The sequence below is a fragment of the Microtus pennsylvanicus genome, chromosome 2 (genome assembly GCF_037038515.1).
Source record: "Microtus pennsylvanicus isolate mMicPen1 chromosome 2, mMicPen1.hap1, whole genome shotgun sequence".
Lineage (NCBI taxonomy): Eukaryota > Metazoa > Chordata > Mammalia > Rodentia > Cricetidae > Microtus > Microtus pennsylvanicus.
The window spans coordinates 150356824-150367864 of NC_134580.1; the positions used below are offsets into that span (position 1 = coordinate 150356824).

General features: G+C 49.0%; 1 pseudogene; it reads right to left on the reverse strand.

Annotated features, from left to right (window-relative positions):
* Positions 1-10212: 10212 nt before the first annotated feature.
* Positions 10213-10736, reverse strand: LOC142845202 (ERI1 exoribonuclease 3-like; annotated as a pseudogene).
* Positions 10737-11041: the final 305 nt, after the last annotated feature.

Consider the following 11041-nt stretch of genomic DNA (forward strand, 5'->3'; position numbering starts at 1 on the left):
CTGCGCCCTGTTCCCCTTGCGCCTGCCCCATATCCACGCGTAGACCTGCACAGTGCATCCTAGCAACAGCAATACCGGGCTGCGAATCCCGAGACAGTAATTCTTGCTTAGGGATGCTAAGCCAGGGTTGTGTCTAGCCACTGGCTCAAACCTAGGTCTTCTGACCCCAAAGGTTTGACTGTCGGGGGTCAAGTTTCTGGATTTGTTCCAGCTTTAAAAAGAATCTATTAAAAGTAAAACATGAAAACTCAATAGATTTTTTTCTCTCTCTCTGCCCTTGTTTTCCTGGTAAATTATTATTCAAGAGGCAAAATGCCCCATGCTGGAAAAGAGTATAGTTAAATATTCCCTCTATAGTGAGGGGGAGAAGTAATGAGCCTTGGTGTAGTGTACTGCCTTGTGTGGTGCGGGGGTGTCCAACACATTCACGGGGAACGGCGCTGGTGGGAGCTCTGAGCTCTCTGTTAATCCTTAGGGTACTGGTTAAACCCAGGCATGGGGGTCTGAGGCATCATCTGAGCCCTGTAGAGATCAAAGGCTCAAGCCCGAGGCTTTCTGCTGGCTTTCTTGGTGTCTCCTACCATCTCCGGGTGCTTCAAGAATCATTTCAGAGCCACAACGAAGCTGGCAGAAGATGTCTTTATCAGGCTTCTGTGTGTACTTACTTATTCAACATCTGAAAACGGAGAGAAGTCTGCCCACTAGACAAGATTAATGACACACCCAAAGGGAAGAAGTTACTCAGAGACTGAGAAGCTGGTCCCCACCCTGTCTCCAGGCCTGAGCCTGCATCCTGTAAACACAGGGGAAAGAGAATCCTGGAGTTAGACAGGTCTGATCAGAGCAAGACTTCAGCTACTTGGACACACGTGTTAAGGTCCCCAGGTGTCAAGGTCCCTGTTTATCAGGTGGAGAATTGTGTGAGCTGTCATGTGGAGATACAGATTTTTCTTTCTCCCATGAGAGACGGTCACTGTCAAATTCAGGTCTCCTTATCATCACGACACGAGCCTGACACACGGGGTTAAAGGCTCCTCTACCCATCATGCACGGACCGTTCATCCATCTGTCTCCCTACTGCTATATGAGAAGCACCTTCATCCAAGCCCTGAAGGCTGAGTGGGATGCCCAGGGCCAGCCCACACCCACTGCTGCGGTGGGTGCCAGGACCCCCATCTCCCTGGGGAATCCCTTCCACACAGAGTCTCTGGCTCTCTCTTCTGACCTGTGTGGGAAATGAGTCACTTTTCACCTGAGTCCCACACTCACAAAGCCATGTCACTGCTACTGCAGGATCCTGTGGTTGGTGGCTCTCTGTCATTAGACTGAGCCAGATAGTGCCCAGCCTTGCGTCCCTCATTTCTGAGGAGGTTCCCCATTCCTCAACCCTTCCAAGGCTGCTCCACTCTGGGAGATGGTGGTGCAATTGGCTCTACCGGTCCTCTGGCTCACCACAGTCTCCACAGCTTTGGCATAGTAACTGTAAAATGCCCCTAAGAGTCCCTGCCTACTCTTGTCCCCTCTTTCATGGGCCACAGATAAAACAAATCTTTAAGGAGCGGAGAGCAAAATTTCCCTTGCCCATCTGAAAACATGACTCAGAGAGGGCAGGTAATCATCTTCAATCACGGACCCAAAGAGAAGTGACTCAAGGGAGGAAGGGTTGGCTTTGCTCATGATTTGAGGTCCACAGAGGGAGCAGAAGCATGGAGGAGTTGGTCATGGCAGGTAGGAGTGTGTGGCTGGGCTCCTCATGTCTTGGTTGACCAGGAAACAGAGATAGGAGGGACTGGGGTGAAAGTGAGGTATGGCTTTGTCACCTGCCCTAAAAGCTACATCCTCCCACTAGACCCCACCTGGAAGGTTTTATAGCTTCTCAGGAGAGAAGTTGGGAACCAAGTGTTCCAACACATAAGCCAGGGGCAACATTACACACGCACACACATTGGAGCTTTCTCCTTCTCATCCTGTATCTCAGTTCGGAAAAATCTCTTATTCTGGTTGCTGAAACCAAGCAGGTACAGGAACACTCACCTCTCTCTCTCTCTCTCTCTCTCTCTCTCTCCCTCCCTCCCTCCCTTCCTCCCTCCTTCCCTCTCCCTCTCTCTCTTTCTCCCTCTCTCCTGTATGTTTTTGTGTATGCATACAATTGCATATTGACGCCCTTGGGTGTCATCTACTTTTAAAGTTTTTAGAATATTTATTTATCTTTTTGTGTGTGCATGCTTGCGAGATCACAATATGGCACATAGAAACTGGTTCTTTCTTTCCACGCTCAGGATGTTAGACTGAGCATTAAGTGCCTTGATCGCTGAGCTATTCCAGAAGCCCAATATCTTTTTAAAAAAATAAACAAGATCTCTCCATGGTGTGGAGCTTGGGTCTTAGTTGGCTGTCCAGCGAGCAGCCCCAGGGATCCCATCTCTTCCTCCCCCGTTCTTTCGTGCACACTCGACTTTTCATTTTTCTTTTTTTACCATGGGTTCTGGGGATTGAACTCAGGTGCAAGCTTTCTTTGGACTGAGTGCCTCCTCGTGCCCGGGGAAACTGTTTTCCTGAGGAACCTCCATGGAATACAGAAAGCCAGGATTGGTTACCACATTAAGAGTTAAGAGCATGAGGCGCTCTCAATATTTTTATATAATTTTCCATTCTTAGGCATGAAATTTGCTGCCGTGTGCTTATGAGAAGTATTATTTTAACCTTTCTAATTCACTCCGCACTACTTTCTGGAGACAAAATTAAAAGTTAAGCATTGGTGTCTCACATCAAAGGCTCAGCGTGCTGAAGGGTACGAGCCATAAAAAATATCTAAGAAAGAACAGTGGCCTTTGAAGGCTTTGAGGATAGAAATACACCGAGAAGGGCTTGGATTGTCCAGAGACGCAGCCTGCGAAGGTGCACGGGAGGGGTAAGGGCCTGAGACAAGACTGCTTCACAATGAGCTTCTACGGTTATAATTACACGAGACCTGCCCGAGTAGGTTTCCCCAAACCCATCAAAGCAGAGCACAGCGATAATGGCCATGGCCAAGCTCAAGTGTTTCTCTGCTTCAGAGACTGTGGGGTTTCCCTGTAACCTCAGCACCCACCAAGTGTTTCTCCTTAGCTGGTCTTCCTCTCATTCTGTGACCGGCCGGCCTGAACTCCGCCAGTCTCTCTCCATCCCTTTGCCTCCTCAGCCTCTGCTAACCCCAGTCTGCTCTCTGCCATGCTGTGGCCCTTGCAGTAGATCCCATGCTCTGGCAGGAGCATGTGCTGGGCATCTTCCTGGACCTGGATTTCATCATGTAACCTAACGCAGGCTAGTTTCATAAATGACAATGTGTGTTGTCACAAATGACTTGGTTTCTTTCCTTTTTAACATGCAAGCAGTAATCCACTGTGTGTATATATAGCGCCTTCTCTTGGTCCATTCTTCTGTCCATGAACACTTAGGTGGACCCCTTAACTTGTCTGGTTTGAGCAGCTCTGCAGTATACACGGGGTTTAGAAGAGAATTCAGCAATTTGATTGGTTTTAAGTCCTTTGGAGCCACAGGCAGTGGTGTTGATTTTAAATCCTTCTACTCTTTTTATTTCCCCGAGGAACCTCCATATCTGACTCCATATTAGTGCCGCGGCTCCCAACCCCACTGACTGCACCTCGGGTCGCTCCTCTCTGCCATCACTAACACACACCTTTCAGCATTGTGCTAGTGCCCTCGTGATGGTGAGCAGGAGCTGTGAGGGATGCGCCATCCAGTAGCTTTGGCTTCAGCTTGGCTGCACTCACTTCAACTCGTAATGTATGTAGCAAGGACTTCCCACCTCTGCCTGCCGCTGGTCCACTGCTTGGAGTGTGGAGAAGTTCTGCATCAGAATGAAGGACCGCAGGCAGGAGGGTGGCTTTGCTTTGAAGAGACACCCATGGTCTCCTTGAGATGCCGTCCAGTAGCTTTGACTTCAGCTTGGCTGCCTCCCTCTAGAGAGGGTCTCTTTACTCACTTCAATACCCAGCAAGCAACTTCCCACCTCTTCCTGCCACTGGTCCACCGCGTGGGGCATGAGAACAGCTTGGAGTGCAGAGAAGTTCTGCATCAGAATGAAGGACCGCAGGCAGGAGGGTGGCTTTGCTTTGAAGAAACACCCATGGTCTCCTTTGAGATGCCTGCATCTGGGCAGAGCATGGTCCTAGAGGACCTGAGAATAGAATTGCAGAAATCCTCCCCACTGCCTCTCAGCAGGAGGACATGGGCCTTTGGCTGAGCTTCAGATGCACTTTTGAAAACACAAAACAGAAATGTGCACATCCCTTGTGCTTTAGTTTTGGCAAAGAACAGATTTGGGGTGTTCTGTCAGGCATCCCATTCTTTTCAGTTCTGGTAGTTCCAACACAGAGACTTAGGGAAAATCTTCAGTCCTGTTGCATTGTGGACCATGTGTGGTCTTATCTCTCGTCAATGAAAGGAAAGTACCCAGAAGCAACCTATTTTAGTTGGCTTCAGTGGGCTGTCCAAAGGAATAGAAAGTACACCATAGAATGTCACCAATATATGTAAAGGCACACCGGTACACACAAACATGCTAGTACACGCACATCCCAGTATACCTACACATGTGCACACACATGCAAGCACATGCACACACACACACACACACACACACACACACACCCCACACACCAATATACTTACACAAGTATACACACGTACACAGGCATACACAGGTACATACATATTGGCACAAATACAAAGAGTTACATAATATATACCTGACTTTGTGCATACAAAGCACACACATGCAGACACAAACACACATATGCATATGTATGAGGTGACATGTTTAAGACACATTAACACTGAAAATCAATCCCATATCTTGGAAAATGCCATGGTTCCTGGCAAATGCCGGTGTTTGGCCATACATGCACATACATGCACACATATACACACATGCACACACATGCACACACATGCACACATATACACACATACACACATGCACACACATACACACACACACATGCACACAGAATGACAGGCATTTTCACAATGCCTATTTCTATTTCTTGGGAGCCGTCACCTTCTGTAGCCAGGTCTGTTAGTGATGACATCAGACTGATAGTGACAGACAGGAAGGAGAAAGGTGCTGTGTCTACAATGTTTCAGTGTTCTGCTGGTGTCGCCTGAAGGTCTTTGGTACTTGGAATCTCTGATGTCTTTTGACTCCCACCTAGCAGAGGTGTGTGTGTGTGTGTGTGTGTGTGTGTGTGTGTGTGTGTGTAGCAAATGGGCTCCCTGATGGGCATCTCTGGACAATGTCCATCATAGCTCTAGCAGCCTGGCCTTTGCTGATAGGCAGAACTTCAGCATCTTTGGCTTCACACCACCTCATCCCTGCTCTGACCACCAACCATCAATGTGATAATTTCTTCCATAAAGAGAGAACCTGCTCTCATGGCCTGGCCAGGAGAAAGCAGATCGGATTCTGCATTCATTCTGTTCTTGATGCTGTGGTCCTAGGTCTGGTAGAAGCAACATTATGGAAGAAGGGTGTGTTCTTAACTCTGTTCAGGGATAAGATCCACCATGGCAGAGAAGACATGGCGGCAGGACCATAAAGCAGCTGATCACACCGCTTCTACAGTGGAAACAGCGGTGAGGACCATGTCTTTAAACACATGGGCTTGTGGCATGCATTTCATAATCTATCTATAGTAGATCCTGACAGCCTGAAACGACTTAAGGAGGCTACATGGGTTGAGAATGGGGTTCACAGACAAAGCCCTGGGGACAGTGAGGAGGGAACAGACAGGGAGATGGGACTGACCAGAGGCAAGGGTGAAGTTCCACAATTACATGGCCCCACGGACAGGCAGTGGTGTGCTGGGAAGACTAGACAGTGGCCAACCTTGACTGCTGTTCCTCAGACATGGTCCGCCCCTCTGTTTTTGAGACAGGTTCTCTCATTGGCCGGAAACTCACCAGGTTATCTAGGCTGCTTGTCCACTGACCTTCAGGGACCAGCCTGCCTCTGCATCCCCAGGGCTGAACTGACGGCAGCACACTGATGCATCTGGATTTTTTCACACGGGCTCTGGAGAGCAAAGCCAGGTCCTCATGCGTGCAAAGTTTACTAACTTTACTAACAGAGCCAGCCTCCCTCCCTTGTGACAAGTTCTATTGTACAGACCACTGAATCCCAGAGACTGTGGCACATACACAGTAGGCACTCAACATCCACCTGCTGAGTGGATGCTGGGTGCACACAGTAGGTGCTCCTTACCCACCTGCTGAGGGAATGCTGGGTGCACACAGTAGGTGCTCCTTACCCACCTGCTGAGTGAATGCTGGGTGCACACAGTAGGTGCTCCTTACCCACCTGCTGAGTAAATGTTGTGTGCACACAGTAGGCGCTCCTTACCCACCTGCTGAGTGAATGCTGGGTGCACACAGTAGGTGCTCCTTACCCACCTGCTGAGGGAATGCTGTGTGCACTGAAAGCTGTGGTCCCATCAGGGTCCCTGATTTGGACTCTGTAGAGTCCCTGTGACTGACTTGAGAGGCAGTCTGTTTCATTTCATTTCTTCTGTCTCTCACAGAACACAACCGTTTCTATCTTAATTAAAAAATAAAAAGCGACAATAAAATGTGCTGTTACAGATTGGATGGGTAAAACGAGCGGCTTGACAGTAATGTAGGAATTTAATTATCGCACAGCAGGCCTATGTAACTCACATTCAAAGGAAGGGGAAGTTGAAGAGGTCCAGTAAATCACTGCTTTTAACAAAGGGAGGCCCTTTGTAATTGTCCAGTTCCTGCTGATGAGGTCACAAATAAGCCACAAGCAGCTCAGCTGCCGTGCACCAAGGGCTTCAAGGGACACACTACTCTTTAGGATGGGCTGCTGCCTTCGAGGGGCTCAACAAGGTGGTGGCTGGGAAGTAGCCCTTGAAGTGTGGCTGGTTAGCGTGTCTCCTCAAAATCCACACATTCCCACACATCTCTGTGCTCTCATCTGAGCGTCCAGGGGAGAGTGGGTAACACGAGAAAGATCACAGCAAGCATGGGCTTTTGCCTGGTGGACAAGTTCAGCCACAGTTGCCTGGTTATCCTTTTGCCAGATCTAGGAGAGCTGGAGGCAGTTTTGGGGACCCATTCCTGGGGAAAGGTGCATGTGCAAAGAAACCCACAAGCATTTCATTCTGAGATCACCCTGGGGTATATTAAATGAGGAGAAATTTCTCCCTGTGAACCCAAAGTGACTTCCTCCACAGCCCTTCCCTCTTTTTTCACAACCCTCCCCTCTTTCTCTATAGCTCTCCCCTCTTTCTCCACAGCCCTCCCCTCTTCCTTCACAGCCCTCCCCTTCCTCCACAACCCTCCCACTTCTTCTACAGCCCTCTCCACTTCCTCTACAGCCCTCTCATCTTCTTCTATAGCCCTTCCCTCTTCCTCCTCAGCCCTTCCCACTTCATCTACAACTGTTCCCTCTTTCTCCACAGCCCTCCCCTCTTCCTTCACAACCCTCTCCACTTCCTCTACAGCGCTTCCCTCTTCCTCCTCAGCCCTCCTCTCTTCCTCTACAGCCCTCCCCTCTTCCTCTACAGTCCTCTCCACTTCCTCTACAGCCCTCCCCTCTTCCTCTACAGTCCTCTCCACTTCCTCTACAGCCCTCCCCTCTTCCTCTACAGTCCTCTCCACTTCCTCTACAGCCCTCCCCTCTTCCTCTACAGTCCTCCCCACTTCCTCCACAGACCTCCCTTCTCTGATAGCCATGCTATTTTGTTACTCTTTCCCCAACCATTCATCTTCGTGGGAGAAGTGTCTTTGTAATGAAGGAAACAATAGGTCATTTTTCTAGGAAGCAGTCTCTGCCGTCAGAACCATGGACAGCGCCCTTGTTCCTTGAGTTTTGGCTACTAAAAGGCTCTCTGCCTCTGCAGGTTCCTGATTCACCCACACCAGCCCCTTGCTTGGGAAATGAGCAAACTCACAAGATTAATGAGCTCTCAGGGGAGACTTTCAACCTATACTCGAACCTGCAAAAACATTCATGTCTTGGAATCATTAATTTTTTAATATTTTAAAGCATTTATGGAGGGTTCAGCCCCATTAGATAGCCCTTGCTATGTATACACACAAACACACAGAGACACACTGCTTGTAGCCTTGTGATGAGTGAGTGTATCAGGCATGATTTCAGAGTGAAATGTTCCCAGTCATCCAGCTTCCCTGCACACAATGTAAATACTCTTCCCAAGGTGCCCTACCTGGGGTTGGGAGGGCTCATGTAACTGGTCTGAGACCGAGCCAGGATGGGACTCACCATGCACAGCTTGCTTGCCTGGCATGTTTTTGCTGGTGTGCGTCTGTGTGAGCTGTTTCATTTGCTGCCATGAACAGCAGAAAGCCAGGCAGCACCAGGCTCTGTAGGCAGAGACTGATCATTTGTTTCCCGACTGCTCGGACCCGAATAATCCCACAAAATTATATTAATTACAACACTGTTTGGCCTATTAACTCAGGTTTCTTATTAAATAACTCTTACATCTTAAATTAACCCATTTCTATTAATCTATGTATCACCATGAGGCTGTGGACTACAGGTAAGGTCTGGTGTCTTTCTCCTTCAGCAGATAAATGGCTTCTCTCTGACTCCGCCTACTTTCTCTCTATATCTTTGTTCAGATTTCCTGCGTGGCTTTTCTCTACTAAGCCACTGGCCAAAACAGCTTCTTTAATAACCAATGATAATAAAACATATTCATAGCATAAAGAGGGGAATCCCATATCAAGGCTCTTCAGGGTGAGAGACTCAGGCCTTGGAAGCAGAACTTTTACTTCACCAGTGTTCTGAGGGGAAGCCCACCTTGGCTCTTTGATGCCATCATGGTTAGGAAGCATTAAAGTCCTGGTGGCACAGGAAACAGCAGAGCTCACCCAAACTGTCAGTCCTCAGAGATTCACTGGTTCATTTTTATAACATCCCAGGGTGGGGTTTGTGTGCGTGTGTGTGAGAGAAAGAGATCCATGTTTGTCATTACCACCCATCTATTGATCTATCTGTCATCTGTTGTCTAACATCTATTTATCATCTATCTGTCCATCATCATCTGGCTATTATCTTCTGTCATCTATTCATATACCTATCATCTATATATAATTTGTCCATAACTTCAATGTCTTGTAATTATGTATGTATATAAATGTGCATGTGTGTATATATGTATGTATGTATCTATCTACCTATCGATTGATCTACTATCTACCTACCTACCTACCTATTTCTATCATTAACCCCCCCCCCGATACACATTTGTTCCCATTCCTGCTGAAGACAGAGGGATGTCTTTCCTCTTAATGATGTGGGGAAGATTTGTCTCTGTTGACTCAGGGTCCCCGAGGCTGTCACTCAGCTTCTCAAGGCAATGTAGATCCTTGGGCTTCTTTGCTCTTGTGAGAGGTTGACACCAATCTCCAGACCCCAGCTGCTTCCCCATGGGGAAATGAGGCTCCTTCTGCTTCAGGCCCTGAGTGGGAGTTTGTTCTGGATGCTGTGAGAGCCCAGCGTTCCATCTCTCATGGCCCCTTGGGGTGAAGAACCAAGCTCAGGGGCTGGGATAGGCAAGCCTGGTGCTCCCCTTCTGAAGGTAGACTTTCTTGGGCTCCCAGAAATGGAACTATGTGGGAGAGACTGTCCAGGACTCCACCCCGACCCCGTTGCTTCCATGATGCCAGTGAGAACCAGTGATCAGAAGCCAGAGGGTCACCTGGGGCATAAGTATTTCTTTTTTTTCCCCTTGTTTCCCCAACTTTATTCAGTGGCACATTCACAGCAGGGATGGGGGTGGACACAAGGTGGGACCTGACCTATCCTGGAGCCCTGTGGGCACCACACACCATGCACTATGGATGGGAGGGGACACAGGGGAAACTTGGTGGCCCCAGCAGAAGCCTGTGTACCAGGGAGAAGGCAGTGAGTACCTGGGTTCCCCCTAGCCCAGGCCCATGATGGCAGGGGCTAATACTGGGCAGAGACTGAGGAGGGGGAGGGGGTGGGGCACAAAGTCTCTGCTCCAGAGGAGCCAAGTGACCAAGTCCTCACCCAGGGCACCAGCCCATTGGGCAGCTGGAGGACACTGGACACAGAGCAATACCACTCTCCCTTTTCCCTCTGGTGAAGAAGAGGAGGATTTTGGTTTGGGCCAAGCAGCTACCCTGTCCTGCCCCATCCCGTCCTCTGCCAATTAGAAAGTTTTTGATGCCTGCTTGAAGATGAAACCTTGGTAAGCCAATGTCTTCACGATGTTGGCAATGTTCTTGCCGTCATCAGTGCCACTGTGGGGCCGACCTACGTGTTGCAGGCTGAGACCCTTGTTCATGTCTAGTTGTCCATTTTGGAGCCAGCAGCCCATGGCGAAGCTGTAAGCCTTTTTCAGATTACTCCACTGCTTGAAGTAATCCGCCATGGATAGGCCTAAATAACAGCACTGGCCTGGGAGCATGGCTTTCAAGTCCCAGTCTCTGCAGGTGACTTGACGTTGAGATTGAAGAGGCCTTCCTTTGCCATCCACTCATCAACCTCTCCAGCACTTGCTGCATCCTTGGCTGGCCATCCACCACGGCTTGAATGATCCCTGTAAGCTCTGTACAGAAAGGGTAAGCTGTGGGTGGTCTACAGGCTGGACATACCTGTGAAAGGTACACTCTATTTCCATGGTACGGCCATTTAACTTCAGGATGGGGAACTCAATGATTTCCTCGGCACACTCTGACCCTGACCAAATGTAAGTATTTCTAATCTAGAATCTAAAGTGAGGAGGGATGGTGAAGGTTTGCCTAGTGTCCATTGCCTTTGAGAAGGTGGGCCTCTGGAAGCAGTGTCCCTGCACTGGGGTTCCAAATTCCAGTGTCCACTGGGGAACCACCCTGCTATCACTGTTAATCCCCCAGGCTGGGAGAACCTGGCCTCCACATCCAGCCTACTTTATCTTCTGATCTATGGTAGTTCAGTTGTGGTCATGACACATCAATCAAGTGGTGCCCCCCCCCCAAGCTT